Below are 7,556 nucleotides of genomic sequence, written 5' to 3' on the forward strand. Positions count from 1 at the left end.
TATGGTGTGAGGTAGCGTTCAAGACTTATTTTTTCTGATCCAGATCTATTTATTTAAAAGATCGATCACCCTCTCCCCCATTGCTCTGCAGTGCACATCTTTTCACAAATCAAGAGTCTAAATACATATGATTCTATTTCTGGGCAACTTTTTTCCGTAGTCTCTTTGTCTACCCTTGCATCAAAACCAATTTAGCTTTATGATAAAATTTGACATCCAGGAATGTACTAACTCTCTAAAATTGTTAGTTATTGTCCATCCTTTTATTTCCATATGAGATTCAGTTTGTCAATTTACACAAATAGCAACTGGGATTTTGATTGGAATTTTTCTATAGGTCAGTTTGGAGTGATTTGACATCATTACAATATGGAATCTTTCAATTTATGAACATGCTATAACCCTCAAATTATTAAGATCTTTTTAAAAAATATTTTTCTCAGATAGGATTTGAATCTTTCATTAGAATTTTTCCAGGTATTTGATATTTTGGATGCTAATGTAAATGATGTTTGAATATAATTTTTGCAGATATATACAAATGCAATTAATTTTTGCATATTGACCTTGGATTCAGTAACCTTGGAAATTCATTAATTTTTTTCTAATCTATATATTTTTCTACATATTCGGGCATGTCATCTGTGCATAATGGCAGTACTTAATTGTTAATTATTTAATGATTTTTGATCCTTATTTATACCTGTTAATTATTTTTCTTGCCTTATTACTCTAACTAGGACTCCCAGTAAAATGTTAAATAGAAGTGTGGTAGAGGATATTCTTACTTAGTTCTAGAATTCAGGGGGAGAAGCTTTCAAAGTTCTACCATTAAATATGATATTTGTTGTCATTAAAAAAAGTTACCATTTATCAGTTACTATTTTTGTTCTTTTTTTTATTGCTATGTAGGAAACCCTGGTGGAGTAGTGGTTAAGAGCTCCTTGGAAACCCTATGAGGCAGTTCTATTCTGTCCTGTAGGGTTGCTATAGGGTCGCTATGGGTTGGAATCAACTCAACAGCAACAGGCTTTTTTTTGGTTTTATGAGTCGGAATTGACTAGATGGCAATGGGTTTGGTTTTGATTTGCTGCATGTCAGAAACCCTGGTTGCATAGTGGTTAGGAGCTACGGCTGTTAACCAATAGCTTAGCAGTTCAGATCCACCAGGTGCTCCTCCAGAACTCTTACGGGGCAGTTCTACCCTGTCCTATAGGGTGGCTATGAATTGGAATCAACTGGGCGGCAATGGGTTTCTTGTTTTTATTTTTTTGGTTATTGCTATGTAACAAACATCCCCAAATTTAGTGTCATGAGACAACTATTATATTATGCTCATGGATTCTGTGTGTCAGGAATTCAAGGAAGAACAGCAGGTTTAACTTGTATCTGTCAAGTCTGGGGCTCGGCTGGGAAGAGTTGAAGGCTGAGGGCAGCTAGAGGGCTGGGAGCCAGATGCATGTGGAGGCCCCTTTACTCACTTGTCTGTCATGTGGACTGAGGGGAATCAAAAGCTGAGCTCAGCTGGACTGCGTGGAGGCTTAAAAAAACCGATTCCTACTAGTGGCAACCCTAAAGGACAGAGTAAGACCAGCCCATAGGGTTTCCAAGGAAGAGGCTGGTGGATTCAAACTGCTGACCTTCTGGTAATCAGCCAAGCTCTTAATCACTGTGCCACCAGGGCTCCTATATGAACAGGAAATATTGCTGGTTTATCCAGTTATCCAGCAGAACTAAACACTTCACCTGAAAATCTGACTAAGGCTGTGAACTGGAAAACCACATTCCAGGATTCAGAGGTGCCCATGCTAACAACTGTACTATGGGGTTTTTGGAATGACCTGTGAATCAGTAGGAGAACACTCAAATAGTAACATTATGGTGGCTCCTTGGTCTAGGGGTATGATTCTAGCTTTGGGTGAGAGAGGTCCCTGGTTCAAATCCCGGATAAGCCCTGGTTTTCCTCCCTTCTTTAGGCAGACATTTTCACCTTTTCAGCCACAGAGGGGAGACGCAGGAGGTGGAAGGCAGACCCAGAATGTGGAAGGTTCCAGCTGACACAGCCGTCGGGGGATCCCCAGGGTCTGGAGACTCCAAGAGGTGGGATTAGCTAGCCTGCCCTGGCAATCAGGTCACGGTCCCAAAAGATCACGCAGCAAGAATGGGGAGCGAATCCCTAACCCATAACCTAGAGCTGGGATCCTGGGTCGGGGAAGGTTATTTAGAATAAGGACATGCGCAAGTCACGCTGGTTGATTGGTTGTTGCCCAAGTGCTGTAATTCTTGCGCGGGCCCCAGAGGTTCACCTGTCAGGTTGCGATGAGCCCTACTAGTACTTCAGATCGCATTTTAGCTGAAAGCGGAGGGCGGGGCTGCTTGGCTTCCCCGGGCAGAACTTCAGTGGGCGCTCCTGGCTGGTCGGCGTCCGCGGAAATTCGCAAGAGCCCGGGAGATGGCGGGGAGAGGAAAGGTCGGGCTCCGCAGGGCAGGGGACGCGTTCATCACACCTGCTGGATTCTTAGGGATCGGATCACACTTGGACACTTGGAAGGACAGACCAACAGCAGAGCGTACCCTGAACCTGACTCCGACTTCTGGGCCCATGAACCCCCGGACAAGACCCCCGCTGTTTCGCAGGCCGCGTCCTCTGCCCTCCCCACGCCCTGGGGGGCGGAAGCAGCTGTCCCTACTAGGCACCTGGGTGGAGAGAGGGCATTGCTGACCCGCCCCCAGTACCGGGACTGCTGAGAGCCTGATCCGCTTCTCCCAGGGGTCGCAGCTCCGGCCCCTGGACTTCTCCGCGCACCTGAGGGCCCAGTTGGCGCTGCCCTCCTGGTTCACTCCTGGGACAGGTAACTCCCAACCTCAGCCACGTGGGTTCGAGCCCCCACGTCGGGAACTCTTTTTCTTGGTTTGGAGCTCGTGTTTTTGACTTTGGCCTTGCTGGGAGCGGGGGGAGCGGAGCCCAGGGAAGCAGGCGTGGGTGGTAAGGCGGAGGGACAGCGCATTTTCAGCATTCACTGGGTGTCACAGTGCGGGCGTGGCCTTTCCAAGGAGACAGTGCCCCAGCGACTTCGGCTTCAAGACCCGCGACGCAGCCGCTGCCCCGCCCCTGGAGGTCCCTCTGCCCCTTTGGGCGAAGAGCTCCGGGCGGCTTTTGTCCCCAGGGCGCTCGTGGCTGCCACGAAGTGTTTGAAGGGGTGGCCTACGTGCCACCGAGACGGACAGATGCCGCCTGGCTGTCCACCTTCTGGAGCTGGATGGTGGTTGTCCCAGAGAGAAGTGGAGGCCTCAGACGAGGAGGATGGGCCCGAATTTGGGGCGCAAGGGGTACCCCCACTTTGTGCTGCTCAGAGATGGGGGTGGGGCTGGGATCCCTCTGGCTTCTGAGTTCCTTCCAGGGAGTCTGAGATCCCAAGTCTCCTCCCTGCGCTGGCTGGCTTTGGCCCTTCCACGCTAGCACACAGTCAGCCACAAAGGCAAGCCTCAGTATGTAGCTCCCGGGGCTAGTTTGTCTAGGGGTATGACTCTCGCTTAGGGTGCGAGAGGTCCCGGATTCATAATCCCGGACGAGCCCTTTGTTTTCCCCATTAATCACTTACTTCACTTACTTTTTTCTCCTATGGATGCTGTTCAGAGATCTAGGTTCAGCCGAGTCTTGACCGCTGGACATTGAAACTGACCCTGTCGAAGGTGATCTTTAAGAAAGGCCTCAGAAACCCAGACCTACTGGACTGGCTGAGACTGGGAGACTCCTGGACACTATCACCCTGAGGTACTCTTCAAACCTTGGAAGGAAACTAACCCCTGAGGTCACCTTGTAGCTAAATAACAAATTGGTGTAAAAAATAATGAGTACTGTGAGTACTCGTGAGTACCGTGAGTACTGTGCTCCTCCAGGGTTACCTCACAGAGCAATAAACAGATACAGAGACCTAAGACACGAACACTGGGTTCCACTAACTTGGGAAGGTTGAAAAATCTAATCATTTGAAGAATAGTGGATGTGTTGTTGTTCTGAGGCTATGATTCCATATGGTTATACCCCTCCATACCCCACCAGCTAAATAAGGTCAAGCAATGGCTTCAGGAGAGGGCATGCCATAAAATCGTGCCAGAGAATATCAAGCGTTTGTTAATAAACCTAATATACACAGTAAAACTTGTGAGAGCTGGAACTCAGTGGGACTGCCTTGTTTTTCCAGGTCTTGCAAATTTTCTTTCTGTATCAGGGTACAGTCTTACCACTTTTCTATCTTGCTTTAGTGGAAAATATTAAAGTTTTCCTTCTCTGAAAGGATTCTGCCTTATCCAGGTTCTGGCTTTGGCAGGTTTTCCTGTTCTGTTCAAAAGCTCTACAAGGGTGAAAATGGGTTCTTCAAAATCCCTAAGTATTTAGGAGTGAGAAGGAGCCTAAGCAGATTTACACATAGTCTGTACTCACATGAGGGTGATCAGCTGCACCAGCCACACCCTCTTGTCCAGCCCACAGGACTGGAGAGAGCCTCTGGTGGGCAGTCACAAGTGCTTGCTGTCCAGTGCCTTCAGCATGTGCTCAGAAGAGTGGAGCTGAGGGCCCCACAGAATCTGCCTCACACAAGATCTGGTGGACAGTCACACTGGAGAGGCAGCAGCAAGTGAATGGAATGGGGGAAGACACAACTGTTATTGGTGGAGTCTTCATTTTTGGGGGGACGGTGGGTTTGAGAGCATATCGTGAACCATCAAACCCAAAAAACACCCATTGCTGTCAAGTCAATTCCGATGCATAGTGACTCTATAGGACAGAATAGAAATGCCCCATAGGGTTTCCTAGGCTCTTTATGGAAGTCGACTGCCACATCCTTCTACAATGGAGAAGCTGGTGGGTTCGAACCACCAACCTTACAGTTAGCAGCTGAGGATGCTTAACCACTGCACCACCAGGACTCCTTGTCATAAAACAAGGATCATGAATAATCCAATTTCATGCATTTAAGGATCAGTTGGGGGGAAAAACAAACAAGCAAACAACCACCTTAAGCAGAAGATAGTTTAAAGTGACTCATGACTGCAAATATCTTTGGGCCCCTGACAAAATCAAACTGAAGCTTTCTGTTTGATTCTAGATCTCGCAGAATTTCCCACAAAGAAATTTACAAGGAAAATGGGCAGGTCACTGTAAAAAATAACCAGGAAATATGGTACCATGAGCAAAAACCAATAAACAACAGGCACCATAAATACAATTGCAAAAACTTCAGATCCTAAGTTTATCAGACACAGATTATAATATGACTATCCTTTTTATCCTTATTATGGAGGTCCCTGGGTGGCACAAATTATTTCACTCAACTACCAACCCACCCAGCTGTGCTGCAGAAGAAAGCCCTCATGATCTGCTTCCTTAAAGATTACAGCCAAGAATACCCTATGGAGCAGCTGTACTCTGTGACACATGGGGTTGCCATCATTCTGAATCTACTGGAAGACAACAGGCTATCTTTACTATAGGTCCCTAGTGGTGCACTGGTTAGGAGCTTGGCTATTAACCAAAAAGTCAGCAGTTAGAATCCACCAGCAGCTCTTTGGAAACCCTATGGAGCACTTCTACTCTGTCCTATAGGGTGTCTGTGAGTCAGAACTGACTTGACAGCATCGGTGTGGTTTTTTTGGTTTGGGTGGTGCAAACGTTTGCACTGGACTACTAAAGTTTGGCGGTTTGGAGCTGTGGAAGAAAGGTCTGGCGATCTGCTTCCATAAAGATTACAGCCAAGAAAACCCTACCGAGTAGTCTTACTCTGTAACAGATTGGGTCACCATAAGTCAAAATCAACTGGATGGCTATATATATATATATATAAACACTTATATCTAAACAAAAGAAAGACAAAAAATGAAAATATCTTCAAGAACAGGGACATGTAAAATGCTCTAGAAGATTAAGAAAGAATCAAACAGCATTCTTAGAAATGCTGGCAAAGAAAAGAGGTGAGGGGGCTCTGATTGCCAGGTGCTGCCCTCCCTCAGAGGACGCTGGAGGCTCATGTCTGCTGCCAGACCTGCCTGTCTGGACTGCCCCTGCGTCGGGCCCCTTTGCAGGGACAGCAGGTGCCTTTGGTTGATGGGTGTTGAGGAGACTATGTAGCTAAGCCATCCCTAAGGCGCAGGTACAATTCACCTCCTGGTCAATTTCCTGCCACGCTCAGGCCAACCGCCACCCCCTTAAGTATGCAGGTGCCTGGCTAGTTCAGTCGGTAGAGCATGAGACTCTTAATCTCAGGGTCATGGGTTTGGGCCCCACGTTGGGTATGTATTTTAGTGCCCGAGCTGGCCGTTTACACTCTCCAGTCGTGCCTTCCTGACTTTTCCCTCTCACGTCAACGAACCTTCACATCAACTGAGTATTTGTCCAGAATGGCAGCATGCTGCGGAGAACCTCACCCAGTAGGGGAAACCAAACCCAGGGGGCCAGGGCCGTGGCTGTTTCTGTGCTTCACCCAAGGGAGTACCACTCTATGGGTATGGGCTATCCAAGGAGGGGGTGTCCCAGTGGCCTGGCTCCAAGATTTCGACGCAGCCACTCACCCCATTTCTGGAGGTCCGTCTGCTAGGCTGGGCCTGGGACTCCCTGCGGGGTATTGTCCCCAGTGTCCCCCGTGCATCCTTCTTTTGGTGGTGGGACTGCTCTCATTTTGTGCAGCGCGGAGAGGGGCAGAGCGCTGGGTTCTCTTGGGGCCCACGCCCGCCTCCTCTGCGGTTCTAGGTTCCAGTGTTTTCCCAGCACCACCGGCTGGCTCCACCCATCCCATCCATGGACGCCATTCCACGTTCATAGAGTAGCCCGTAGGAGCAGCTGGTGTGGCTCGTTGGTGTAGGGGTATAATTTTTGCTCAGGGTGTGAGAGATCCCGGGTTCGAATCCCGGATGAGCCCTTGTCTGTTCACAGAAGTACGTCTTTTCCTCTTCTAGACATGAGATGTGGGTCAGGCCCCGAGACCTCAACACTGAGCCTGAAAACTCAGCCCTGAAAGAGTGAATAAAAGAAATCTGTAAAGGTCTCGAGCTGGCTCCTGACCCTCCTAACATTTTAATTGGAGTCTTGCGATGTCAGAGAGTGTGGAGCAGAGCTGGGAGAGGCTCTGGTGACGTTCCATCCCAGGCCTCAAAGGGATTAACATGAGCTGGTGGAACCATAACAGCCCCAAGTTCAAGGTCTGGGGATTAGCCCTGGGCTCTTGGGTGACTATGCTGTCCTCAGACACTTGAAGAGAGGTTGGTACATTGTAGAAAGTCAACAATACTCAAACTCGTTCTTGAATTACTTTCTGGCCACCAGTAATGAATGATTCCTTCTCTCAATGTTTTCATGGAAGCACCTGCTGTCTGCTCCAGTGGACTAATGGGTACAGCATTGGCCTTCTAAGCCGGGATTTGTGGGTTTGGGACCCACCTGGAGCAATGTCACTGTGGTTGTCTTTAGATGTACAACAAAGTTTGGATTACACAGACATTCAAAATATGTCTAGCACGAGGAAAAAAATGCTGCTATCAAACACAAACAAAAATGTGATAGG

General features: G+C 48.0%; 1 non-coding gene across 1 annotated transcript; it reads left to right on the forward strand.

Annotated features, from left to right (window-relative positions):
• Nucleotides 1-6,218: 6,218 nt before the first annotated feature.
• TRNAK-CUU (transfer RNA lysine (anticodon CUU)) lies at nt 6,219-6,291 on the forward strand. Its single transcript has one exon. It is a non-coding gene; the product is annotated as a tRNA-Lys (tRNA).
• The last annotated feature ends 1,265 nt before the right edge of the window (nt 6,292-7,556 follow it).

The sequence above is a fragment of the Elephas maximus genome, chromosome 12 (genome assembly GCF_024166365.1).
Source record: "Elephas maximus indicus isolate mEleMax1 chromosome 12, mEleMax1 primary haplotype, whole genome shotgun sequence".
NCBI classification, from domain to species: domain Eukaryota; kingdom Metazoa; phylum Chordata; class Mammalia; order Proboscidea; family Elephantidae; genus Elephas; species Elephas maximus.